We start from the raw sequence: 27,847 nt of genomic DNA, 5'->3' as shown, positions 1-27,847 counted from the left end.
AGAAATGCACCTTCCTACCTTCTTTTGCTTGACAACCTTTGACTCATCTCATTATGTAATTCACAAACATACTGGTTGAAAACTACTTGCAGTTTAAACTAAAAATTGATTTTGTAATTGAAAAACATTGCAGTTTGCCATATAAGCTTTTAAGTGTTTCACTGTTGACACAACAAGTTTAGTTGTTTTTTAGCAATTCCCCTTTTGTAACACATCAGAATAAGATAACCTCTTATTCAGCAAGTTCATCTATTTGAATTTTGTTTCCAGTTTCATACCTCGGCTTGCCTTTTTTGTTGCTTTGTTTTTTTTAAAAAATAAATAAAAAGACAATTTACCCAATTAGAAATTCTAGGTCTACTCAGATACCTCTGGAGACTTGCTTAGAAGAGTATATACAGCCATAAAGCCCAGCTTTAGAAGACTAGAAAATCCCTAATACATTAAGTTCTTCAGATATAACAAAATCCTACCATTTCCTTCAGGCCCCAGAGAAAGAAGGTGGAATGTGGCATTTTGTTAAACACTGTGATCTTTAGAGCAAACTGATAAACATGGAACTTCTACGTTCAGCAATGCATATGGCCAAACTCACATGATGCATGTGCAGTCTGAAAACTGAGAGGATAAGGTAATTGGAGAAATGAACCCATAAAACAGAATCACACTAAGCACATGCACATTGTTTTGAATTACTCAGAAATGTGACAGATTCTATAAATTTCTCATGGAAGCAAAAATGGAAATTGTGACCAAAGCTAATAGTTCAAAGAAGTTTGCACTTCCTACTCTAAAAACTCATTTCTGTATGAAGTAAGTCATAGAACTGGTTGTAACTAACTTTAGTTGAAAATTCAAAAAGCGATGTCAAGATGAGGCAAAGCACATAGAGGGAGCAAGAAGCTTGTGTCTCAAAAAATTTGTTCCGTCTTGTACTGGCAACAGAAAATGGGATTTTAGCAGGGACATACCATTCTGACCTCAGAGTACTGATTAGTTCTCTCTTCAGGTAAGTACTCACCCTCTGCGAGAATGCACTGAAACAGGGCAGCTGTTCAATACATGTCTTGTGACACGTGTATGGGCATGTAGCAGAGAAAAGATTCTTAAGGGACATAAATGCACTCCTATGAAGGGAGCTAAGCAGGTTAAGTGATAATCAGACTGGCCATAAGCCAAATTTGGAATTCTAGCATCTTAACTATTGAATCCCCAGACAGGTCAAATATGTTCAAAAATACAAACACAGTATGACTTCTGAGAAAAAGCTCAAAACAGTTCTGGGAGAAGAAAAACACTTTTAAGACTTTTCATTCATCACTTTAACAGTCATCATGTATTAAAAAAATATATTTTTAATAGCAATTTTAACAGAAGTTAACTAAGTAAGATTAAGTAGTTTCACAATTAAGAGAGCTGCAGTACTGAAGTATTTTTTCTCTATCAACTGTTACAGCTTTGATACCAGCTTTGACATACTTTGCCACCTCTGTTGTTTGGTATCATTCACAGCTGCTCAAAAATATTTTCCACAAGCAACAGACAATGTACAAATGGACCAACACAGCTTAAACTGGAAAATAAACCAGGTCCTCATCTACTCCAAGCTAGTACTATAGTATGACTTCTGAAGCAGAGGTAACTGCTCCCAGTATCAAAGAAACAATACAAAAGTTTCATTATAAGGAGCAGCTCAAAAACCTTTTATGTTGATGAATCCTCCAAGAAGCTATCAAAACAAAAGAAAACCCCTAGTGGAGTACACTTACATTTACACTGAAATCAGAATCTCCCAAATCAGAAATTTTTACAAGGAAAGCTAGTGGTGAGGAAAGAGAAAACAACACTCTCAGATTTTGGGGAGGCTGTATCCCTCCAGGGGATCAAAAGTGCAAATGGCCTGCATCAAGGACACTGTCAGGGCAGGAGGAGGTAGCACGGGGATGGGAGTAGATGAGTTGGAAACATGAAGGTCAGCTGGGCCTCACAGGCAAGGGAAGATGGTTGCAAGGACAGTGTTGATATGTTTGTCAGTGAGCAAGTACCATTATCACATGCCTGCTCTATTGGTGGGAGAGGTTTTTTTTTCCCATTTCTCTTACCCTTGTTGTGGTCCCTTACATGACACCTAAGCCAAGCTGACAGAGCTTCATCTGCTAAGTGCCCCCAGCTGATTCTGCAGTCACTGCCTTACATACTGTTCAAGCAATATTTAACACTTCCTACGCCACCCAAATCAGTTGAAACCAAAAATGCCCATTGATAAGCTTTCTAGATCTGAATTTCTACAAAATATTAAGTCTTATCAGATGATGCGTGTCACAATATCTATTAGGCATTCTGCATCTGTTCACTGGACAATGATTTTGTTGGTTCATTTACTGTTTAAAAACTTTTGCACTATATATCAGACATGCAGATGAAAGCTTGTAAACCAAATGGAAAAAACAAACCTGAAGTGTTAATTCAAGTTTGGTTCATAATCAAATGATTTAGGTGTTTTCATCATGCCACATTTCCTTTATTGTATGAGAACAAAATATTAAAAATTTTAAATCAGGAGTCCTCTGACTTTTTATTTGCTTTCAGCTGATATTCTCATCCAGGAGGCAAGATTTCTGCATCTGTGCTTCAGCTGAAAGGGCAACCATTGCTCCAGCTGGGACATTTCCACATCAATTTTCAATAGGCTCCTTTTTCCAGGAATACTACAGTTATATTTTTTATTTCTTTTTGTTGTTGTTTTGTGGGGGGTTTTTTGTTGGTTTTTTTCTATGTTTTTTTGTTGTTGTTGTTTGTTTGTTTCGGGGGTTTTTTGTTTGTTTTTTGTTTTTTTTTTTTTTTTTTTTTTGCACAGCACCAATTGTACTAACTTTTTAAGACAGCTGTACTGCCTTCCTATTTCTTCCTGGACAGAGTCAAAATTTTATTGTTTGGTTAATCTAAAATACTGTATTTTAAATACGCCCTGGTTTCCTGAGCATTTTGTGCAGTTAAGTACTGTACAGTGAGATACGTAGCATGATTAAGAGAGTAACAACAGAATATTTTCTTCTTTCATTACTCTGATGGAGTTTGTTGACATTAAATAAATCAGTACTACTACAGATAATTTCTACTCCAGCTTCTGCCAAGGTGTGGGGTGGGGGAGGTGTATTGTTGGTGGTTTTGGGTGGGGGTTTTGTACAGGGAGCACAAGGTAGGTAAGTCTTAACTGAATAAGAGAGCTGCTACTCTTTATCTTCTATCAGTACATTCACACATACAGTCTTTAATGTAAGCTGCTACCATTTGTTTGAAGCACCTCAGGAAAGATGTAATAACAGTATTGTTCATTTAAGTTGAATTTTAAGAAATACAGGCTTCCCTCTGTATTTTTTGGGTTTTTTTCCTCCTGGAGGTATTTTAAAAATAGAAATAGCTGAGAATATTTCTGGCCAAAAAATTTATTCTGCACACATAGCACATCAAACATCTTGTCTTACCTTAAAATACAACTGGAAAATTCAAAACATTAAGTATGTTTAATATATTGAATACCTGAAGGAAAAGAAGTATTTATGAGCTGCCACAATCTCCTGGCAGTATGCTTGCCTCTCAGTGACTCTCCTTCTCCAGACTAATGTTACAGTCTGCAAAAGCAGAAACACTTCCCAGGAGCACAGACATGTTGAAGTTAAATTCATTTATGGGTTTTTGGAGTGTCCTCCTAAAACATACATATGAGTCTGTGACTCTTCAGGGCAAAAGAAAAAATCCAAGTGAAAATTACAAACTTTTATCCTTTGGTTATTTATTTTGTTATTTTGTTTTTTATTAAATGAAACTCTTCAGATGCTTCCTAAATATTCCAGGGCCTGTTTCTTGTAACCTTCTGATTATACAGCCAGGCTATGTTGTGATTACAGCTACACCAGGTTCAGACATATAATAAAGCATGACAAAACAACTTTGAATGTTTTCACATCATATCTCAAGCACAAGGCCAAACCAGTCTTAAAAAAAATTGCTGCTCTTTTAAAGAAGATAATGGAAAAGTACCAGAGTCAGTTAAGAGTTTAAATTTCTGAACTGCAATTCCTCATAATTTTCATTATTTAAGTGATACTACTCCACAGTGGAAGATAAATCATAGACTGAGCTCCCTACCATGCTATCACAAATGCAATCAACAAGTGGAATTAAGGAAGTGGTAAATGCACCTATCATGCCTTTCCACGGTACAGATCTTCCACACGTTTAATTTAAACCTCTCCAATCACTTTGTTGTCTATTAAAGCTGTCAAAAATTGAATTAGACTAGCTATGCACCCTCTCATTTATGCACATGGACTTTAGTCAGATTTCTATATTGTAAAAATTTGGCTTTATGCTGTAAACTGATATTTATTCAAATATCAGTAACTGAAATAACATACCAGTTTTAAATTAAAAGCAACTCTTCTTGGAATGGACAGACTTTACGCCACAACATTGTAAAACAGAGCTATCTCAAATTGGCAGACTAAGCTCAGACTGCAAATGTTGCTGAGACCTGGCCCAAGCCCCAGACACGGGATGGTCCCCTCCATCTCATACCTTCCTCACAGTTTCTGAGAACAGTTATACAGAGTTCCAAAACAGAGCAGCAAAAATTTAGCCTGGTAAAACAACCAACAGGGCACTGCTTTTCATTATTCTGGTCTCATTCCCATAAAAGAGAGTACTTTTACTGAAATTGAGACTTCTCAATCTTCAGCTAATGTATATACTTGACTCAGAGTTCCTAGTTTTGATTTCACAAAATTCAGAAATTATCCTGACCAGCACCATTACTTCACTTTCATCTAAACTTGCAATAGCAAAACACTCAAATGAATTTTAGTCTCAACATATTTTACCAGTATTGCAGATGGGGAAAGCAGAAGATTTAAATCACTACACCACAATCTGATGCCAAATTCTTAGAAGTATTCTCAGAGTCAGCCAAGTCCTGAAAGAAGTTCTTGCTTCTTGAGTGATACAATCCCATTCCTGCCCTCCCCAGCCTGCACAATTTTGAAGCAAAATCTTGAAAGTTTTGTGTTAAAAAGAAACATCATTCCAGATATAAATTTTGTTCAGGAAAGATAAAAACTAATTTCTTTATCATATTTTCAAAATCTAAATGAATACAGTGAAGTCATGAATATGTCTGTCTCTTAGCATCAGGCTGGCTATATGGAGGGTGATACATTTCATCATGGACCTATACACTGGATAACCAGAGGCAGCTACACGTTGCACAAATTTATAGTTATTCTTAATTTAAACAAAATACCACCCAGATACTGCAGCTTCTTTTTTAAGTGACTGAAGTGTACAGTAACTAGCTCTCAAAAACTGCAAATGTCAAAAGCGTTTACAAATACTGAAGTATTCTTTGTGCTTGATCTCCTCCAATACTGTCATTTTTTAAAAAATTGTTTATGTATCTCTGTGATGCCATAAGTTTTTGCTGTTAACTATATTCCTCGCAGCTTTTATTAACCCTTCCCCCTTTTTATAAGGGAACTTACCCAAATGCATATTGCTATGAAGCAAGTTTACAGAGGCAGCAGAAATGAACACCCTATACAGCATGCACAGTGCACAATTTGTAACTCCCCAAACCCAGCCACACACAAAAAAAGTACGTTTTCCTAGCTCTGACCAGAATTTATCTTCAAACTAGTTCAGAAAGAGCAATATTATTAACGTATACACGTAAGCATAAGAGCCAAAAATATGTATTTCATATAGTGATTGGATATATATCGTATATCAAAAGCTTTTTGCTGATTAACAGAAAAAAACCTTGACAAGACTGTATCACCCACATCTAAGTGAAATGCAGAAAAAGAATCAGTCACAAATGCATGGATTTTTTAAAAATAATCTGAACTTAAACAGCTATCTAACAAATTCTAATGCACACAAACCAGTTGCCTCCAATACTGGAGACTGCTGGAAAGGAGGATGTGCTACTTCTAAAGTACTAACATGAATTATTTTAAGTAACTGCAAAGAAAAGTCTAGTTGATTCAATAAATTAAACACCTAACAAAAGCTTTGAAAGCAGAACAAGGAAAACCAGATATACTACAGATAGCTGGTAGAATGCCATTCACCGAACTCTCAAAGCATTCTTTGAGAATAAGGTTATTTAGGATACTTTAGTTAAAAAGTGACAGCAAATCAGTTACAGGGAAGAAGGAATACAAACACATAACCATGATGTACTACAGGCTTCAACTACAAAATTTCAATGATAAGCAAGCTTTTTGGATTTTGCAGCAACAGAGAGAAACTTTCTATACATTCAGTGGATAATTCTTACATTAAGAATATAATTTTTATACTAAGGCTTTGTATATGAAGATTTTGTGTTTTATAATGAAAGATTTACTACAGTGTGTATCATCATAGAGCAGAATTTTCACAAGGCATAATGTATCACAGCAGTGAAGTCTACTGTCACAGTCCTGCTCCTGGCTGCCTCCTTAAGTTTTCAGCCAGCTGTGTTCTTGGTCCAGGTGTGTGGTTACAGCCATGGTTACACTATGCCATAGCAGGTGGGACAATGTAATAGCCACAGCCACAATTTACAGTATCTTAACAGCCAAGAAACTGTATCGGAATATCAAGGCAAGCACCCCGTGGTCCATATTCACTTTATCAAAAGGATGAATTCTTGTATGATGGAAAACACTATTAAGGAAGTACAAGAAGTAACTGATCATCTGTGATGGTAAAAGTGAACTAGGGTGACCAATGAAGTTGCTATCCTAAATTTTTCCGTCATGCCTGCTCCACGAGGGCTGCTGACAAGCCGCAAACACCAAGTAGCAACCGAGGTACCACCGGTTTACTTCTGGTAGGTTATACTGAAGTTCACACAGGGTTTGCTGCAAAACCTTGTCCAGCCATCCCTACAGCAAGTACAGCCACCTCTGGGGCAGGAGCAAGAGCAGAGCCACGGGGAGCAACCACATGCACCACCTCACTTGCCCTGCACAGGGTGCCAGCTGGCACCCAGCACCTGCGCATGCTTTATTTGCTCAAGTGCCTTTCCACTGGGAAAAAATGACAACAAAACCTTAATAAATCCGGGGGTACTACAAGATCTTAACTATTGTCACCTGTATGCTTCTCACGTAACGTCAAACATTAACCTCCAGTCTAAAATTCCAATTGAAAAGAACAAAATATTGACCAATGCCTGTTAATTAATGATTCAAAAACACTAAAGGAAAACAATCTGTCAGCAAGCCATGAAGAGCATACAGAGAAAAGATGTATGATCTGAAGTGTCTTTTTTTTTGTTAATAAAGATAAATTTGCTAAACTTTAGATTAAATGCTTAGATAGCTAGTTTGGACATGCATAGCCCTAGCTAAGCAGATAAAATTAAGGAGCTGTAAATTTTCTTTTAAAAAGGACTTACAAGCTTCTACATTTCAGGTTATTTACAAAAAATTAATTCTATGAAGACTTTCTCTATACTATAGCTTTGTGTGAATCCTTTGTGTATTCATTTCTCTGGGATTCCTGTGAAGTCTATAGTCAGATTAAGTGACAAAAGACTGAAATGAAAAACTTTTTGTTTTCTAGAAAGTTCATCCTTGGTTAGTTCTAATTTCCTCCTTTTGTTATTATTTTCCAGTTGAACAGCCTTCTTAAAATGCTGGTAAATTTCAGAGGAAAAATTATTTCAAATATCAATTATTTATAGTTCTCCAACAAACAAGGAAGAAAAACTGTGACTTAGCCTAGTCAGGAGAAAGACAGGAGCCCCGCTGAGAACTTTGTGACTTTCAATACTTATCTGATCTTCTGCTCTGTATTGGTGTTTCTGAATTTCTTCTCATCAAGAATAAAGTATGCATGTGGTTCTCTAAAACAACTTTCCAATCCTTTATGTAAACATCACTAAATTTAATAACTGGCCTTGCACTCGAACATAAAGTAGAACTTTATAGTTTGCTCCCTCTTCCCATATATGTTCATAGGGACAAACGTATCTCTGAATCACAGGCTCTGAAATACAACTTTTTCATTCTTGTTCAAATCAACAAAGGATTTAATACAAACAAAAATCTACATCTGAAAACGTTCTTACAAAGGCATCCCTCAGTTCTAACTCCTGTTGTAAAACACCTACTTTTAAAGGAAGCAAAACATACAGTTGCATGGCTGTTTGATGACAGGCTTCTGTAAAATTGCTTGGAATAAAAAAGTGCTAGACTGGAAATGAGAGACAATATGGATATAGAAGTACTCAACCAAAGAAGGTTTCTTTTACAAGGCAAACTCATTTTAATGCTTAAGAAAGAACAAAGCTGAAGATCACTCTCAATAAATGAATGACTTTTCATCTGTGGATCCAGTTTTCCAAAACAGGTCTGTCTGGTACTGCTTCTGAAGTATCAGATCTAGTCCAAATTTAAATAAGCTGAATCATATCCCATGGGGCTCTCAAGCTCTGCTAGTCCTTATTCCTCCTAACCTGGTACCTACATTGTCTCAAGCACTACTTTAAGAAGGGATCCTACTGCCTGGTTCAGAACATAGGAATTCATGAATGAGAACACTCATCTGCCTTCCTTATCACAGCAACTAAGTCAGGACTACTTTTGTCATCCTGATACCAAGGATATCTGGAACTACAACTTTTCAAACTCCTGGTTACCAGTCTGCACATATCATTGCTGCACTTTAAACACTGGCTCTCACCTGCACAGGGAACTGCAATTCCACACCACAGGATTCTCTGGTCTCAGCTTAAGCACTACATGGGAGACTGAGGAGAAACACACTGCCACAAAAAAAAATTTTTAAAAACTATTGGTGAAAGCCACAGTCCCTAATGGTAAACTACCTAACCAGCCTTGCTCTAGGAAAGCCAAAACAATCTGGAGACTATCTTGGATGCAAAGGAACACACTGATAAACTACCCTGAGGAGCAAGAAACTAACCTGTGCCAACTGAGCATAACAAAAAATACATGACAACAGAAAGGAAAAATTCTTCAAAATCATTTCTGGGACTTTCCAGAGTGTATCATTAAAATCAAACACATATTGCCAAAATGTAAACCACAGTAATCACAAAAGCAAGCTATTCTTCAGGTTTTGACTCTTCTGCTCATCTCAGCTTAATGAATCCTAAGCATGTCATGACATGTTCCTGGGAACATGACCATGGTACTTTCAAATGCAATTTGGCAAAACCCCAAAGCTAACTCATCTGTTTTTAACTTCGTGCTTTATCATATTCACTTTTTTCCCCAGTTTGTCAGCTTTTACTAACCCACAGAGTCCATTCCACCCAAATTCCTCCCTAATTCACAAGAATATACCAAATTTTACATTTAAAATGGCATAATACCCAATTTAGAAACGTCACCTCCTTCCTACTCTATGTTTAGGCCATAAATATAAAAACTGGCTACACTGCATAGCACCACAGTTTGAGACTTGCAATAAAAAACACAGCCACTGAAATTCTACTTATTGATGTTAAAATAAAAACCAAAAGAGTCCTGAAATTGAACCTTTCATCTTCAAAGATGATTTCATTGAATTAAATGCAGTGCTATCCCAAAGTATTTCATACCATTATTAACAACATACATTTCTGTATAAGCAAAACCAAGAGGGTTTTTCATTTGCCATTTCAGCTGAAGGAACACTAGGGATTCCAAAAAATGTTTGTGTGTAAAGCATACTGTTAACATGAAGGAATTTTTTTTAAGGGGATAAATAAAACATGTTTCTTATTCATATTCCAAAATGCAGATACTCAACCACTCACTGTGTGGTAAAGCTGCTGCAAATTTACAATCACAGAACCTTGACTAACTTTCATTATGATTATGGACTGCAGTAAATGATACTGAAGTGTAACAACTATTGCACTATGTTCCAATGCACTGAATGTAGTAAAACACCATCCAAAAAAAAAACTAAAGATGCTAAACCACTTTATAAATTAGTAACATTCAAATTTGGGAAGACTATCACTTTTGGGCACACTGTGTTTACAAATCTTAAAGAAAAGTATTTGCAAATTTTTTTTAAAATTTTAAAGTACATGTAGACTTCTAAAAATTTCTCTTGACCACTCAAATGCATATACACAACATTCCATGTCACTTTTTAATAAAAACTGAAAAAGGTAGGGAACACATTAATATACTTTAAAGCCTTCAACTTCAGTTCCTTCAACACCTCACTGTTGAATCTACTACCTAAATATTTTAAACCCCAAAATTAAGATTTTGAGACCTAATCCCATTCCCTTAGAATAAGGTTCTCCTCAAAGAACCTTAAGCATACTGAAAATCACAACGTACCTACACATTGTACTTTTGCCCATTAAAGCAAATTTTGACCACTGACCGCTTCCTGTAAATGAAGTAGATTGATGAAATAGTATTAGTAAAATATATTGTTATATTCCAAACCTTTTTAGAAGTCCTATTGTTCCATAAACAGCAAAAAATCTATTTGAAAACATTTTATACTCTAAAAATAAAATTAAATAAACTAAAAAGGTTCTGAGTAGTTTTAAAGCAATATCCAAATGCCATAAAAAACAATAATCACACTCAAACTAAAGCAGGAGTCATTAACTAGGAGAATTTCGTTTTTAAAACAAAATTTTTACTCACTTGAAGATTTAGGAAAAAGATGGATCAGCAGTAAGTGATGGGGTCTTTTTTCCTCCCCCCAAAAAAAAAGTAATTAAAGCCTGCAGAGATCTAGATCTATAGTATCTAGAGACCCTTTCTCTAAACACAAAGCCATAGATGCCGTGATCCTGTTCTGACACGTTATTCTAGTAATACAGATTTGCCTTATAAGAAAACCACATAACAAATCAAAAATAGTCCTGAAGTTATTTTTAACTGTGTGCAATTCATTCTCTGCTAACCCCAATAGAGCTTGAATACCGACAACTCTTTCTATTATCTACCTTACAGGGAACTTTCCTCCCTACAAAAAGACAGAAATGCTTCCAAACCCAATGCTTGAGACAGCAAAAGAACAAGTTCAAATTCATGAACCAGTAGTTTTCAGAGATGACTGGAAAGACAAAACCAAAAGCTGAAAGCACACAATCTGTATTTCCAAATCCAAAGGAGAAGGAAAAGCAAAACCACCCCCAACACAAAGCTTAGTTTATTGCGAAAATAATGGAAAGAAAAATTAAAAAACAATTAAAAACAAACAAAAGATCACCAAAAAGCAATTGGGAAAGCAGATGGTGACCTTTCAGGATCTAGAGAAGGAACCTGCTGTTGCACACTATCACAAAGTTGTAATTTGTTTTTCACCAGAAAGCCAAAGAGCACATCCACACTGTAAGAGTGATGCCCAGAAGACACAACACAATCCGATGTGGGTCCTGCAGCTGCATGGTAGAACTCCACCAAGTGTTTTGCATTATCCCTTCTCACAATACTTTCCTACAGGACTTTGCCTCAAAAAGTGGCAACATGTCAAAGTACATTTGCTAACTAATTTGGACATACTTATTCTGCAAAATGTTTTAAGTCATTCAACCAACCCTTCAGTGAAATAATTCCCAAAGCAGTGACACTGTAGGGGACCTATTCAAGGAGGCTACCACCAAACACAGCCTAGAAGAAAGCTACCAAGTTGCCCAGGTCCACAGCAGTCAGCCCTGTGGTCCCTGAGCAATTCAAGCACAGCCCCAGGTCCAGTGCACCATACAACACAACCCAATTTGGCAACGGTGGGGCAATGGGAAGAAGAAAAGCAGGGCAGGCTGCTGTCTCCAATGTTGGCACACCACTGTACAGCACACTCAGCCACATCACATCCAGCAAAGAAGCAGCAGGATAGCAGGCAAGCTACTGTCTTCCTCCTTCCACTTACAAAGGTTGCAAGGTCAACATACACCACCAAAAAGCCAGCAGAAAGTTTCAGATGCCTCAGTTCTGCAAACAAACCTGGCTTCCCAAGTTACATAATCAGATAATCCAGAGATACTCTCCCTTCACCAGCACTAGCAAAGAGCAGTACTGCTGCCCAAAGGAAGCAGGACTTGATGCTGCTGGATACAAGGATGTGTCTGACAAAATAGAGGTGGTATCAAATACTGTGGAAAACCCATACGTTTCTTTTTTTGTGAAAGAGATTTCTATAATAAATTCATTTCCTATAAAAAGTACAAATTATACCACCTGTGTCTTACAGGAACAATCCTTCTGCCTGGAAAGGGACTGGATTCTTCAGGAGCTCCAACGTGTAGGACACAAAACTTCACAGCCTTCTCAACTCCCTTCTGGGTAGATTCACCTCACACTCCCTAATGCTGCTTTCTTTACTTGCCTTAAAATGTTACGATTTCAATTCTAGCATCCCTGAGTACTAAGTATTTCTTCTAACCTGTATTCATCAAGACTACTACATTTATTTATTACATTAAGTTCAGACTTGCTATACATGGAATGGCTTCTGTCAACAAGCCTTAAAACATACTGATGGAAACATGCGCCACAGCTGGCATGCAAGTAATGATGAAGTCGTAAGAGAAATTAGAGAGAAAGGCTTATATGCTTTTCCTGATCAGATATGACAAACTTAACCACAGCATAAGCAACTGGTATCAGGATATAATCCCTAAAGTGTCATAATGTCAACACAAAACTAACTAGACTGCTCCTTTGCCTTGCAAAAAGGGAAAGGGCTTGGGTTGCAAAGCCTCTCTAGGCAGTGTCACAGAGGGAGCTGGGTTTCACTCAGCTCCTCCTTCTCCTCTCTTCATAGCATCAAAGTACACTAAAGCAGTCTTTTGTTTAGTTCCCATGGAAGAAAGGCATCTCACACCATTACAATGTGAACTTTACCAGAACAATTAAAACAGTATTGCTGAAATTCCACAACACTCCAGTCTCATCATCCCTAAGACAGGGATTGATAAAGCATGAGTGGTGACCCTATTCAAGTAAGACTTCAGAGCACTACAGCCAAACCAAACTGGATATACCTTTTGAATGAGAAAATGCCAGTCTTCATTATTTTGTTAAATATGTAAATAATGTTATATTAAGAAGACAACAGGCTTATCCCAAATATTGGTCTATTTCACCTCTACAAACACAAACTCTATTCTCACCCTAATTTCACCTCATTTTCTGTGTTTTATAGGAAATGAGAATTCTTCTGCCCAAAGGCTGTGCATCAAGCTATATTCTTCTCTTCCAAATTAGATGTTAACTTGATTAAAAATTTTGCAGGAAACATGAGATTCTCCCTAGCAAAGAGACAGCTCACACTGAAGAGGAGCAGTTGCTGCCATATCCTGCATGGTAGTTTCTGGCTTCTGAGCTTTCAGTTCTCCAGAAGGTAGGAGCCAGTATCTACTGGGTAACACCATTAAATGGCTCTCAAACCCATGAGAGCCCTTATCCAATCTCCCTGAGGAACCTATCCCCAGCATCTCACCACACCTATCTGAATACTCTCTAGCTTACTAAAAACCTTTTTATTCAAAGCTTTATAACAATACGGTCAATTCCATTTTCCTCACTTTCCTGTTGCACAGCTCCAGTTCTTCCTCTCTGCATTTCTGCTCCAAACTGCTAGAACCATTCCTTTTTAGTCCTTGTAACAGCTAATATACTTCTTTAAGTACACTGTTCCATGTGAGGTCCTAACACTGTTGAACGCAGCCACTGTATTTCACTAATGTTTGGACACAGGCACTCCTACAAATACATCGCAGAGCAGTGTCAGTTTCCCCCTTTCCCTCAACAACACACTGCAGGTTTGAATGTCTTACTGCTCAGTGCAAGCACTACCTCCTTTCCTGCTAAGTGAGCAGTACTCCTCATCATGTATTTGTACTGTTTGCCCTTTCTGTATTTGCCCTTTTATGCAAAGTGCATACATTTACTTTCTGTTCTATCTGCCAATAATTCAGGAAAAGTACTGTCAAGTGCTAGCCCCAAGAAAATGCATATGAAACCTGAAATTTCCTACCATTTCACGGTGAAATATTCATACTACAGTTTTCCAAACAACTTACAGAAGCTGCAGTCTATGACACACCTCCTTAACTAATGCAGGCCACACCAATGTATGCCAAATGCTCCTGTAGAAATATAGAGGATCTACTTTTTCTCTGCTCAAATATCCTGCTCCACCACTGGAGAACACATGGCTGTTTCAGCACAGTTTGGTTTTGTAAAAAACCTTTCAAAATAAGCTTCAAGAGTAACACCCAATCAGACTCCATCTGCAATCTAAGTTAAGACTTTAGCTTTACAAATGCTAAGTGATTCACCCTCCATTTTAACAAACTGAGAAAAAACATTGCTAGGGGTTTTAAAATCTTAACAATAACATTACAAAAAGAAACAAAGAAACAAACAAAAAACCAACCCCAAAAAAAGACAACATACAGTAACAACGATCTTATTTTAGAAGAAAGTAAGACAGACTAGAGGTCACAGAAAAGAAATAAAAATATATGAAAATAAAAATTTTAAAAAAAGGCTATTAATATTAGATATGAAAAAAAAAATTAAAACATTTTCTTGAAGAACAGCTTCTCTTCCTCGCTCCTCCATTTGATTTTCAGAAAAACTATGCAGTATTCACATTGACAAGCCCCACTTTGAATCTCAGACCATACAGTTTGGACAACTGAATACAAAGAAATCTCAGTTAAAAACATACCAAAACACACATCATATGGGCCAGAAAAACTGAAAAGCGTTTCTTCAAGCATTCCAAACTTTAATACCAATTAATGCAAAGCTAAAACAAGAATGCTTCTGACATAGGTCACATAGAGCAAGGACAACAGGAAGTATTTCACTACTGGAAAGATTTCATTATTTAATTTTGAAATTCCAGTAAAAAATTCCAGTCAAAACATCGTTTATATTGAAGCACATTAAAATACGCATGCCATTTTGCAAAATTTCCTCTATGCTAAACTCAGATACAGCTTTTTATAGTCTGCTTCTATTTGAGATACATTAATTTAATACTTGCATTTCGAACACTGCCTGCATTTTTCCCTGCAGAAGAATTACTTTGGGAGATGTTTACTCTGTAGCCTCAGACTCAATAGTCTTGACTGATGGACAATTTCATTGTTTTTAATTTTGATTTGCATTTGCCATAGTTGAATATTCACTTTATTCCAGCATTGTTCTTTAAATTCAAATATTCTTATACTGCTTTGACTTTACACACCTGAAAAACCCTAAAACCTTCATCTGATCAGTGATCCTAATCTCAACCATTTCAGGTCATTTTCAGGAACAAACTGTCCAGAGATTTTTTTTTTTTCCTTCCAGAGAAATAGCACTGTCCTCCTGTGTGTACTAATGCATAAATTAAAAAAGGTTTCTCTAGGTAATAAGGCCCTTTTGTATGCTCCACCAAACCAACCAAGTCTGCAGTACAGGTTCTTTGCCAGCAATTGAAGAACTCAGAAACAGCTGCATTAAGAATCCTGCTTTCAAAAGCAACACCTAGGTTTGCCTTACCAACAGGCAAGAGAAGTGTCAGGGATGGAATCGCTCCTGGAGTGATCTCAAGCCACTGCCTATGGCAGATTTCTGAAGAGGCAGGTGAATCAATTTTCAAATTGTTAGAAGCAGTAAAGCATAAGTGAGGCAGACCAAGTCAACACATCTACTGGAGCATACTTCACATTTCCTCTGATCTTACTGATTGGAACAAAGCCAATAATGCTAAATTTTTCACACCAGAATTCTAATGGCTCATGCTAAAGAGAATACAATCATTTTATCTGTCACACAGATATGCAACCAGCATCTGAAATGAATAACTGAACAGCAACACAAAATAAACTAAAACAAAGTTTGCCACTTATTATATTTATCTGCAGCTCATTTACTTATTCTCTCCCATATTCTATTTCAACTGGATCTTACACTTGCCTAAGACAGCTCTATATTGACATTAGTATCTCAGGATGCAGCATGTGAAGCCTGAAGTAGAACAGGCATCAATGAACTGCATTTAGGACAATCAAAATTTATTCATAAACTGCTCAAACGTGCAGAGCTTTGGCAAGAGCACAAAATAACTACACAAAAGACAGTTAACAGGAAACAAACATTAAGCATAAAGGACCAGTAATCCTGAACGATCTTTTACTACAGATACTACCACTATTAACTTGAGTGGGAGACAGCTCTCAAAGCAGAACCACAATGACTTTATAGACAAGTCCACCTCTAATACTTGAGGATCACACTTAGTAATTAAGAGATGCACAGAAATATCCAAGTTAATCTTCCTACTATGCAGGTAAAATTAATCAGGGAAAAAGAACTTGGAGTTTGTTCTAGCATCAGTTTCCCCTTTAACCACTTCATGAAATAAAATCACCGTTGTCTTTCTTTGCATACATAAGTCCAAATTACAACGGTTTCCATTCAGAAAGAATCATCATCTGATAATTATGAAGAAAAACAATGCAGGATTATGAATTACTAGCTTTGATATATTAATGAGGAGATAATCCTGAAACATGCCTACGTCTATATACTTTTCTGTCAAGTATCCTTGTAAACAAAAATGAACCCTCTCTACTTGGTACCTTACAACCACATTCTTGCTCACTGGCAACACAGAGACAATTTAAACAATCCCAGCAGAACATTCTCATTTCACCAAACTTAGGGGTCAGGGGTATAACAATCCACAGATCAAGACATAAAGGTATGAACAACACACACACACACGTGTGTACATATAGACCTCAATAAAAAGGTCTCCCAACCAACTACATATGTAAAAAGCTTTACCAACTGGCAGGATTAAAAAAAAAATTAAATATAAAACCCTTATAGTGTAAGCTTTCTTTTATCCCTCCTGTCCTGAAAAGATCCCAAAGAGCAATGGAAGAGTATTCAAATCCATAAAACCTAAGATAATACTCAGTTTCTGGCTAACCATATTCACATTCAATTGCGTTTCTCAACTGCTTCCTTCAAAATTCTTCATTAGCCTGTATAACTTGACAATTCCTTTTCATCTTTCACTTTTAATTCCTCCACATATTGGACCTCTGACAAGATAACTAAAATCAACATCTCTTATCTGGGCACACTCTTATGTCTTTCTCTGTACTTGGGGAGAGCATATAGAGTGAAGATTTCATCTGCGGAGTGAATTTCCAATGGAAAGACTACTTATTTTTAATAAAGATGACTAAAAATTACAAAACATTCATTTAATTAGATTTCAGATTGCTAAGTGGATAAAAAGGGGCAAGTAAATGTCACCACCAAAACTCAAAAAAATGCAGCTTTGCAAATACACTGTCTTGGTGCCCATTGAACAGATGTAACAGAGGTTCCTTCCAAGGAGTGGTAAAAATGAACACCTTAGACAATACACAGTTTCCTTAGACAATACACTAGCAAGAAAATCTTAATGTGCTGTACATGGAAAAGTATGAAAAGTAGCTAATTGACATCACTGTAATACTGAACCATTTCCAGTGCTGAAATAACCCAAAATGAGAATCAACATGCACATGATAGCAACTTCATGTGGGTATATGGTAAAAAAAAAAAAAAAAAAAAAAAAAAAAAAAAAGCAAGCAGGAACTCTGGTTTGGGCCAGCGTAAATAAATGTTTACAATGCCAGTGAAACTACCCAACTACCCAGTTTTTTGTTGATATTACCTGCTTTTATAGTCCCATCTCTCTTCTGTAACTTGGAAATTACAGCTACCCAAACCATTATGCTGTTTTACAGTGTTTTTCTTCTCAATAAGGATATTTTAATCCCAAATTTTAATTAAAGAAATAGTAGACCAATATTATCCTAAAAACTGGAAGACATTACTGCTGGAAAAAGGAAAATGAAAAAATATCTTTTTGTTGGGCTTCCAACAATAAGCAGAAGCAAGTCCAAACAGGAGCATGGATATTACTTAAAGGAGTAACAAACTGTCTCACTGGTTTGACCCTGTTCAAATCACAACACACACCATTTCAGCACATTCATAAACCCAAATGATATTTCAAGAACTATTCTCTGAATGCATGATAGAGATGATGGATCTGTCTGTAGATGTCTAACTTACAGGTCCAAACCTCCCACTCAGGATCCTAGTCATGAAGTGACTGAGGCTTTTGCTAAGGTACTCACAACATCCAGAGTACAATGAAAAGCAAACTCAACCCCTGACATGTTAAATTATTTTGATGAACATCATGTGACTTTACAGCATTTTCTTCAATACTGCTACACTGTACTGATATATACCCTCACTGTCACCCAACAGCAACCTCTTAGTCCTTCCACTTCACTTACCAGCTACAGGAAAATGACGTAGCATTTCTGTTTCTCTGGAATGGACAACTCTAAAGTGCAAGATCTGTGCATCCCATCGTAGATTAAGTAAAACTAACCCTAATTAAACTTTACATTGGAAGGAAAAAGCTGTTTTGAAAACAACCCCAAGGACTTACTCCAGGTAGCAGAACAAATCACCCCAGTCAGCTGCATCCAGCTTAACAGGACATAAGCAAAATTTCTGCTCACTGGCTTAAAGTTTAGTCTTCCATTGAGAAGGAAATAAAAAGATGTTTCAAGTCAACAATACAGCTTCTTGAATCTCAGTTAAAAGAACCCTATTTTATTCCCACTGAAGGAGACGTCACTACCATACTTAGTGCTGTAAAGAAGCCAATCAATCAGGTATTTTACAGTTAGCAGACCTGCATCACTAAAAGTATAGATACTTCCTTCCTCTGTGACACTCACTTCCGTATTTACATTGCAGTGTCTTGAAATCAAGAGAGACACCAATTAAATTCCCAAATGGCCAAGAGAATGGCCAGTCACAAAGCCTGAAGGAAAAGGGAGACGAGAAGATGAATGCTTCAGAATAAAATAATTTCATCTTTCTCGTCCTTTTTAATATTAGAAAAACAGGCAACAAAAAAATCCTCTTCTTTGTAGTGCAATGAAATTTTATACAACAAAATTCCACAGTGACTCCAGAAAGATAAAGGTACTGACAAACCGCAGGACATGTACGAACGGTAGGACTTGTGGCTAAGTGCATCAAGAACAGAAGAGAGAGAGTTTGTTGTGGGTTTGGGTTGGTTGTCTGGGTTTTTTTCACTTTAGAGAAAGAAAACTGCTGGCAGCGTGGACAAAATGGGCAATATGAACCTGCTGGGACACCTGCAGTGACAGCAACAGAGTGAATACAAATGGGTCACTAGAGATAGAGGTGAAGCTTATAAAGCCTGTGACTATTTTTCTTCATGTCTGAAAAGAGAGTAAGGAAAAGCTGAAGCCAAGATCTCCAAGCAGTGGAAAAGCCACCTTATATGGGAAAAAAAGCCCCTAAAAAATAAAAAGAGGCAAAAGAAAGGATGCTGCAGCTAGAAAACCTGTCAACATGAGACCATCTGTTTTCAGGTCAAACAACACAGGCAGATCCTCTACAACAGATACAAGTCCTTTGGCAAAACATATTCCTGCCTATCCCTAAACTCTAACTATTAAAATTTCTCTGACTGTGTCAGGACAGCCAGACATGAAGGCAACACCAAGAATATCCCCCTAGAAGGCTGAAACTCCTGACCGACCTTCCCTACAGCCAAGAAAACAGAAATCAGTAGAGAAGCAGAGCTGTGCTTCAGCCATACCTGCAGGTAAGAACAATCCAGCTAGTGCACAGCATGTGTGAGGTTGGAGGATGCAAGATCTAAGCTCCAGCTTTACAGTACATGCAGCCTTTGGCACATGTGCAGAAATAGAACCAAGACAGTTCCAACAGCAACAACCCAGCCCCTGGACACTGGGAGTTCAGCACACATCAACAGCACTCATCTGAGCACATCTGCAACATTCCTGCTTTTTTGTTTGAAGTTGGTCAGTATACACCATTGCAGCTAAACCAATTCATACACTGAAACTGAATTTCATTCCATTTAATCTAATAGATTCTGACTTCTCCAAGTTTTCTGCCATTTAATTCCTCAAGCACCATATATTTGTGTGGAGCTATAAGCACACACCTGGGCTAGTCTAGCCCAGTCAGGTACTGATTTAGATCCATTTTGTTCAATTTATTCAAACACAGCCCAGACATGGGTCTATCTTTTTTCTCCAATTGCTCCATTTAACTCAACACCTCAGTATGTTACCCCATGCATGTTTCAAGAATTTTATCCACTAATGGTTAAGCAGATATTAAGATAACTCCAAATGCCCTTATTTTTAGACTGTCAGTAGAGCAACTTTACAGTAATGCAGCAACAATATCAGAGCAAAATAAAACTGCAATTCATGATAAACAGCTACATATCTCCTAAGCAGGACTCAGGAATACAAAGGTAAGGAGATATGCCTTCACCCTTAATATAACATACTCTGTAGAGAATCAAGAGCACACGACTTCACTAAATAGCCCTCGTGGACTTTATTAAACCATGAAACAGAGGTTTATGCTCTTGTCAGCCCTGCTAGCAAATAAATGCCAAATCATTGAGGAAAGTTAATTCAAAATAGCATTAGCCTTTTTGCTTGTTTGACTTGAGAGCACTTTGCAGATCACTGGCTTCATTCTTACAGGCCCTTTGTGGTTCATCTGTGGATGCTGTGCTCTGCCCATGCACTCCCACCTGCCCAGACCAACCAGCGTACAAGAGCAACAGACCAGGGCAACAACCCTGCCCCTGCAGAGAGAGCACACAGCACAAGGTGCTCCAGGAGAACAGAGCAGCAAGATACCTTTGCTGACTAGCAAAGGTTTCTGCAGCAAATTGTAAATCAGCAAGTGATATGCAGGGGGGAAAAAGTGTATTCAAATAAATAAAAAGGCCTCATGGTAAAGTATTCAAAATGCATTACTGGAAAATATCAACTTAAAAATACCATATACACAATGAGCCTCACTGAAGTAAAATCAAAAACTCATGACTTAAATCAAGCTATGTTTAGTTAGGGATTGGAGTCAATACCTTCCCCAAAGCAAGTGCTTTTACACACAGGGAATTTTACTGATACCAACAAGGTGCAGACCATTTTAAATTAGGGTCTGAAAATAAAGCTGTATCCATACCCCTTTTTGTAAGGAGGGAAAGAGGGTTGTAGAAGAGACTTTCACCTTCCCCTTTGTTTTTCCCTCCTCTTGTTTTAAACAGATGGCAAGGGAGAAAAATACAAAAAAACTGCACCGTGATACATAACTGCCCCATTAACAACATATCCTTAATACAGGAATTTCAAAAAAAGTTGGGTTTCACATTAAACATCACAGCACAGTCTCTTATAGCTGAATGTATAACAGAAAACTATCTTTAGCCACGTACACTAACAATTTAGACTTTACTGCTTATATTTAGATACTGGTTAGCAGATAAAACAATTTAGTCTTTGCAGAGCACTTGTACTTCTCTAACTTCAAAAATCAAACTGCGTTTAACATGAAAAATAAGCCTATAAATACTCCTTCCAGGGCCCATCCAGATTTTACACTCATTTAAAAAGATGGAGCAAGGTAGTATTGACAATTAAAAAAACTGAACATCTCTTGCAGCTGATTAGTGTCCAGGTTATTTTGCTTTTGATTAGGAAATACCTTTCTATTCCTGATCGGTAAATCCAAAGTACCTAGAAAAAACATGAAGTTTATTAATTTCATCTCTTATAAACCTGCTCAGTTCTCAAGTCAGTGAACAATTCAGCCTTTTGCTCTTTAAATTGGAATAGCTAAATGGCAAACTTTTCTTTTGATGTATTGCAGGTGATCATGCGAGAACTCCTTGGGTCTAATTATTGCTTCAGTATTGTCTATGCTACCCCACTCTCAATTTCTTGATGGACCAGAACAGTAATTGCACTCACTAGTTCATAAGGCACTAGTAACATTCAGATGGCAGCTAAAGAAAAATAAATACTTTAGTGTAAGCACAGATACATCCGAAAGCACAATGGCCTTGCAATGAAAACTGTGTCATTACACAGGCATTCAAAATGGAGCTATACTGTGCACTCCTTTATTTTACAATATATTAAGAATTATTCTTTTAAGGTAAGATACACTAGAACATTTAAGACTAAGTCAAATTCCATTATTGCAAATGTTACTATGTATGCTAAATCCTTCTTCTGCAGTAGTAAGCGTCTAGAAATGAGCACCCAGAGATTATCCTGACTGTATGTAATTAAGATTAAAAGATATGTATCATCCAAAAGCATCCAAAAATGCTCCAAAGTCAAGGCTGGAGATCATGATATTTACACAGATTTAAATATAAAAATAGATTGTATTTTTAGGAAGTTTTCCCAATAGTTTCATCCCAGCTACCTCACATTCCAATACTGCTTGCTACCTATTTGACAGCCTTTTGTCCCTTAAAAATAGGTGTTATAGCAATACAACAACAAAACAAGTACTCAAAACCCTTCCATGGCAAATCAATTTTAAAATAATGCTGGTATAATCTCTGTTCTTATATGTATCTGGAGTCTGAGTATGTTTTAAGTTACAATATCAATATGCAAAACATTTTTTAAAGTTCAACACACTCTTCAAACAAAAAAGCGTAACAGAAATCAAAAGATTCAAAAAACGTAACATAACAGTTCATGTTTAATTAAGAATAGTATTAAATAATAGGTTTCTTTTTGAGTCTGCTTTTAGTTGAATGGAACATGTTTATATTCATTTTTGCTCATTTTGACAAGAGCATAAAGAGAAACTGAGACCAGGGAAAAAACCCCAAAGGTCTCAGACAGTACCAGAGCAACAGACTGGTAATACTATAAGCCCCATTGTCTCTAAGACTGGCAATGGGAATTAACATGATAGGAGCTCTTTCTTCTTCCTTTGAGTATTATCAATGAATCTCTAATGCCAAAATTCTGCACTGAATTTTTTTTAGTACTGGACAGATCTTACCCAGCACAAACAAAAGTTACAGGGAATTGTTAGCATATTTTGCAACTATGCAGAAGAGCAAATCCCAGGTTTATACTCTTTACTGAAAGGCACGAGTTCCCTCCTTCATTCCCTCACTATGGATAGAATGCAAAGAATGCAGCTTCTGTCTCCATTTAAAGTTTGAGAAGTGAGACAAACAGAACTTACTATAAAAACTGCTATTCTTAGCAAAATAAATTCTGTAAGTCTATTATAATGGACACTCAGCCTATAGCAGCCAAGAGCTCGACTTAGGACCTGCTGCTACAGAAGTCTGGCTCCTGGAAACAAACACACTTGAAGACGAAAAGTAATTTGATTGTTAGGAAAGTATCGGAAAACTACCTTTGGATAAGACAGACATACAGATAAAATAAAAATAAAATGAAATTTAAAAAAAGTACTGAGAGGCATGCAAGATGGCAGATTTGAAGATTTTCCTCCACAAAGCTTAATTTTGCCATAACTCATTTAGCAGATTCATCCCAACTGAACTATTCTATTTTGGGTTAGTAGCTTACTAAGTGATATATGTAAAAAGCTGAAGTTATTCTGAAAATGGTGCAGAAGAATTATACCTGCTACAAACACTTACAGAAAAAAGGCATCCTATACAGAAAGAATCTCGGACTTCACCTCAACTTGGCAAATTTCCAGTGGATACTCTGAAATATCACATTAGTCACACCACGAGCAGACCAAAAACACCTTGGTTCAATGACAAGTTTAAATTAATTGCCAAGCCAAGATCTTGCTCCATCTATGAAATGCTCCCACCTGTGACCTCCAAAACCTCATTCAGTGAGAACCTCCAAGAACAGTAATAGTTTCCTAGACCATGCTTAAGCTGGAGAAAAACATAGCAAACTACCTGAAATAATCTCTTCAGGAACTTATTCTTTTCCTGATGTAGCAACAGATCTCTTTAATTCAGCTGCCTTGCTGGAAATCAGATAATTGCAAGAGCCTAAGGCAGTGCTTGCAAGCCTGTCTAGCAAGGAACATTTAAAAATTACTTTCCTCATTTATCAGAGCAGGCTCTGCCAACCAGCTTCTCCATTGGTTCTCACAGCGACTTCCCAGCCAGTTTACTGACTGGCCGGATCTCTTGGGTTTGTTTAGCTGCTCACTTGCCTGCCACACAGGTACCTGTGCTGGCAGACCATTGTTTGCCAGGAAACATTTATGAACGCAGAGAAAAAAGGAAGCACAAAGCTTTTTGTGCTGGTAATGATCATAAATAGCTTGTTCAGACATGGCTGTATCAAAGCCATTGTTCTGCAGCTGATATTTCCCTCAGAAGGCTGACACCACAGAATATGTTTATGTTGTTCTTCCATGATCTCTGTCTAGGGGAAATCAACATCTTGCACAAACGGTTTCTGTGTCTTGCTTCCAAAAGAGAAAAGGTGACACTGTTCTGAACAGTCCACATTGTCCAAAAACCTAATTTTCACAATTTTTCTAAAATCTCTCCATCTAATGCTTTTTGCCTCTGTGATGGGTTGACCTTGGCTGGATACCAGGTGCCCACCAAGTCGCTCTATTGCTCTCCCTTCCCACATGCACAGGGGAGAGAAAGTAGAACAACTCTAGAGTTAAGTCTGTTTACTACACCAAAACCAGAAGTTGGCACGTGCAGAAGTAAAGAGGAAAGAAAGGTTAATTCTCCACTTCCCATCAGCAAGCCGCTTCTCAGGAAGGAGGGCTTCAGCACCTGTAGCAACTGCTGCAGAAGGCAAACTTTATAAAATAACACATACAATCCCCCCTTCCTCCTCCTGGTCTTAGCTTTTATATCAGAGCTGACTTCATATGGTATGGAACATCCTTTGGTTATTTTGGGTCAGCTGGCCTAAGTGTCTCCTGTCCCAGGATTTTGCCCACCCCAAGCCTACTGATGTGGGGGAAATGTTGGAGATACAGCTCTGATGCTGTGCCGGAGCTGCTCAGCTGTAGCCAAAACAGTGGTGTGTTATCAACCCCCTTCTAGCCACTGATGCAAAGCACAGCACTGTGAGGGCAGCTGTGGGAAAATGAACTCATCTCAGCCAAACCCACTACAACTGCCTGCAGAAAACACCTTTTGCAGGCTAAAGACCAGCATTCTCAAGAAATGACAGATAAGTAAAAATAATTCTAAGAGACACAGCTTATTCCTCTCTGCCCTTGGTGAGCTGCAAGGAATTAGAAACCACATAAATGAAGAACAGCTTAATAAAAATAACAACTTCTACTTTATAAACTCTTAAACAGCTTTCAAGGGACACCCTCCTTACAGTCTTTAATTGTATCTGTTTATCAACTACTAGTACCTTCCAGGACACTGAAAGCCAGAAGAGGAGATTCCAAATCTGTTCTCCTAATTAGGCCACAGCAGTGGAATCCCTGGATCTGGACATTTCCTTTTCAGAACATCCCTATGGCAAGTTCCTTGGAGTTAACTGAGGAAAGCTAGACTTAGTGCCTAAGTAATGTCTGTGTTAACCCTTTAAGAGAGACCTTGTTTACTTAATGGGTTAACAGAGACATTAGAGACAAGACCTTATTTAGAAGGTCCATCAGGTCATTTTAAACATCCCAATAATCCAAAGTGTGTACTTAACAAAGGTGTACTTTGAAACAAATAGAAGACAGTACTCTGTCTCCTATCTGGACACAAGCTAAAGATATTTTTAATGGATATAATATTTTTGATTTTGGTGTATTTCCCATAAGAAGGTTCTATAAGGAAGACGTTCACTGAGAATTGCTTACTTAATTCTGCAAAAAAGAAAAATGTACCATATCCACAATCTCAAATTATATTATCCCTTGAAATTAATCTATATATAAAAAATCCCAAGTGTCCAATTTTGGAATATATACCTGATGGCATATCAGTTTAGAGTTTGCAACTCATGTTTGCAAATTAGGAGTAAACATATACTCTTCACTAAGGAATTACCAAAAATAGAAAAAAATCCAGAAATCTCAAGACTCTCTGTAAGAGGATGAAGACACATATAAACACACACAAAAGGAATATTCACAACTGAATTTATTATCTACAATATTGAGAAACTATTGATATTAATACTGAAATTGAGTCCAGCGAGGCTGACACATAACAAAACAGAAAATTCACCTTTTAGAAGAACCGACCCTTCAAGAATTTTCAAAACCACATGAAACATGAGTGAAAAGTTTTAAATAAAGTATGAAAGAGTGTAATGATCTTTTCTAATTGGTTTAGTTAGGTAAAGGCCCAAATGAAAGAAATTGTGTCAGTAGTTTACTCTTTGGAAGCACACCATGATTAACATGTGTCAGTTACGTGATGTACATGGGAGTAATGCATGTCTGCAGCCCTAATGAATGCTCCCTTAACCATTTACATATGTAACTCTTTCCAGAAAATTTTAATTTTTTCAATTACATTTTTTAAATATCCAGAACTCTTTTTAAAAAAAAATTCAAGTAACTAATTATAAGCAAGTCCACCAGTTTAAGTAAGCCCATCAGTATCAAGCATATTTTTACAGTTAGAAAGCCTAATAGACATTTTAAAGAACAAAAACATCAGAAAGATAAATTAACAGTGATAAAACTCAGTGATTCTTGAGTACATTACATATTTGAAAAAAAAATACAATAAAAAGGCATTGAAAAAGCTGGGGGGAAATGTAGCCTGATTCTGAACTTTGTTAGGACAAACTGGTGGCAAGTACTATAGCCCACATTTTAAGAAGGTTTTTACAAGCAAAGTCTGTACCTTGAGTTAACTTCATACTATCAGCGTGGTGGCCCAGTAGGGACCTTTTCATAACAGATCTCAAGAGAAGTGCACAATTAGAGAGGACACTGAGTCATTGAGCAAAAATTGCATATTGCAAACTTTTTATTATGAATGTTCTACTCCTAATCCAATTAATACTGTTCTGATTCATTAAAAATAAAAAAAAAGCATGAAACTGTAACTTAAACACATTTTTAGTCAGAACTGATAATCATCTATACATGCATCTGAAAGGAGAAGCACACACAGAGACTGCAAAAGCAACACCGTATATCCTTATAAAATTATACATCAAAAATTATCACATCTCTCAACCAAAAGAATCTAAATAAATTTTCTGAAGTACAAACTCTGGCTTTGTCAGAAAAAGAAGTTTGAAGAGGAAAGATTCCAGAGGTGCTGTGCCTAAGAAGCAGGCAGTAAGCAGTCTGTGAAGAGCCAGTAAACAAACCATAATTCAATACAGGCCCTCCACCAAGAAGGACCAGCACCACAACACAGGGAGGACAGAGTGGCAGGGAAGAAAATGTGAGTCCAGAACTGATCCCTAACAGGACAATATGCTAACCATACTCCCATGTGAGATCTTGAAAATCACTACCCACACAGGCACACAGAGGCAGTCTTCAAAAAATGCATAATCCCACAGGGATCCTAGTGACTATATACTGTAGCACGGGGCTTGGTTTTGGGTTTTTGTGAGGTTTTTAAAGATTATTCAAAGGTTTCTCAAAGATTATTATACTGTAATTGCTACAGTGATACCAGGTTTATTAGGGTTCTTATGCTTTAGCACAGGTCTAGCAGCTCTTTTACACAGGAAGATTTTAACCAAAACCTTAGGTTACACAGAAAACAAGACCTACATAATAAGAAAAAAAATATCCCTATCTTGAAATTGAAGCATAAAAAGAGCAAGTTCAGCAACTCAAAATGTCAGCAACTCACACATTTAAGTCCATCCTAGTGAAAATCCCCGATTATTATCTGCAGCATATCTGCACAACATAAAGCCTGGCTATAAATGTATTGCCACAAGCACAGTCTGAAAAGGAGGACAAGGGTACAGCAACATCTACCATGTCCCTGTGACCTG

At 37.1% G+C, this 27,847-nt stretch overlaps 1 protein-coding gene and 1 long non-coding RNA gene across 6 annotated transcripts in view; one reads left to right on the top strand and one right to left on the bottom strand.

The window, feature by feature from the left end:
- CNOT2 (CCR4-NOT transcription complex subunit 2) overlaps positions 1-27,847 on the bottom strand; it is an 83,968-nt gene that overhangs the window by 42,392 nt on the left and 13,729 nt on the right. The window lies entirely within an intron of this gene.
- On the top strand, positions 19,837-20,835 carry LOC135300240 (uncharacterized). Its single transcript, XR_010362111.1, has 3 exons — positions 19,837-19,918; positions 20,271-20,382; positions 20,621-20,835. It is a non-coding gene; the product is annotated as an uncharacterized LOC135300240 (long non-coding RNA).

This window comes from Passer domesticus, chromosome 5 (assembly GCF_036417665.1).
Source record: "Passer domesticus isolate bPasDom1 chromosome 5, bPasDom1.hap1, whole genome shotgun sequence".
NCBI classification, from domain to species: Eukaryota; Metazoa; Chordata; class Aves; order Passeriformes; family Passeridae; genus Passer; species Passer domesticus.
The sequence above is the reverse complement of the archived record's forward strand: the minus strand, read 5'-3'. Positions and strand labels throughout refer to the sequence as shown.